This window comes from Trichinella spiralis (genome assembly GCF_000181795.1).
Source record: "Trichinella spiralis strain ISS 195 chromosome Unknown Scfld6, whole genome shotgun sequence".
Taxonomy (NCBI): Eukaryota; Metazoa; Nematoda; class Enoplea; order Trichinellida; family Trichinellidae; genus Trichinella; species Trichinella spiralis.
This window is the reverse complement of record NW_003526945.1, coordinates 1,747,646-1,749,184: the sequence shown is the minus strand read 5'-3', so window position 1 is coordinate 1,749,184 and position 1,539 is coordinate 1,747,646.

Below are 1,539 nucleotides of genomic sequence, written 5' to 3'. Positions count from 1 at the left end.
AAAAATGAGAAAACTGCACTACTGCTAAATGGCGCATTTTCTCATCGTTAACGTCATTGTCTTTCAATGTTGATTAAAAAATTATTCTCAGAAATTATTCCAAAAAAATAATAATGAATAAAAAGCAAAAATAGTGTTTGGATTCCATGTTTGTCTTCAGTCAATTTTCCAATCAAAACGCTGAGCTACCATCCACGGACGGCTTCAAACTGAAATGATTTCTATTAGGTCAACAAAGCCAACGACCTCGCATGCAAATTTTTATTTTATTCATTTCTGCTGATAAATTTGACTACTGTACATTTTTCATTGCTCTTTATTTACTTAATGCACTTTGTTTGTGGAGAAAATTTAATTGGAACTTTGCCAAATATATAAACACTTCTCATTACACAATGACCCTCTCCATTGTGTATGTTTGATAGACGGTGCTCCAAATGAATTCCTATGTATCTGTGGTGATGCAGGTATTTAGAATTCATTTTGGCGTAGTAAAGCCTCGCTATAGACGCCGAAGCCGAGTTTTTGTATTTTATAAATAAGATGATTTAATTTACTATAATCACATTTTTTATTAATCCGTAACCATAAGGATAGCAATGCAATTAAATTGAGCTTTTCTTAAGTAATGATATTTACTAAATAGTTTAAAAATTTATAAAAATCATAATTAGAAAGCATAAAGCGCAATGTAAATGCAAAATTGAATGCATTGATTGGATGCTAAATATGTTAAATGATATCACCAGAAAACTGAGATTAATTGCATGTTTTTTTTCTGCTTTTATAGATAATTCAAAATTAATTAGGATTTCTCCACAAACAGAGTGCATTAAGTAAATAAAGAGCAATGAAAAATGTACAGTAGTCATATTTATCAGCAGAAATGAATAAAATAAAAATTTGCATGCGAGGTCGTTGGCTTTGTTGACCTAATAGAAATCATTTCAGTTTGAGGCCGTCCGTGGATGGTAGCTCAGCGTTTTGATTGGAAAATTGACTGAAGACAAACATGGAATCCAAACACTATTTTTGCTTTTTATTCATTATTATTTTTTGGAATAATTTCTGAAAAATAATTTTTTAATCAACATTGAAAGACAATGAACGTTAACGATGAGAAAATGGCGCATTTAGCAGTAAGTGGCAGTTTTCTCATTTTTAAGTAATAATCACTTAACAATAGAATAGAGAATCGAAATTGATTAATACACCCTGTACGCATTGTTTATCTATTATTAAAATACGATCTTTCGAAAATCACCTTTGCAGTAGCTAACATGCACTTTTAATTGACCATAAGCAAGCTTTTGCCCGTAAATTGTTCATTTAAAATTAGCTTTATTTCAGCTACTTGGTTTTCTGACTTAAGAAAATTTTCCAGAAATGCGTAGGTGTGTTTTGTCTAAGTTAATTCTGTTTTGTTATGGCGTGTTTGTCAGATAGTTTATATTTTGACTGAAGTTTAATGTCAGTCATTTTGAATTTTCAAATAGCCCTTCCTTATTGTAGATTTACGTGCATTTCTTCTGTCATATT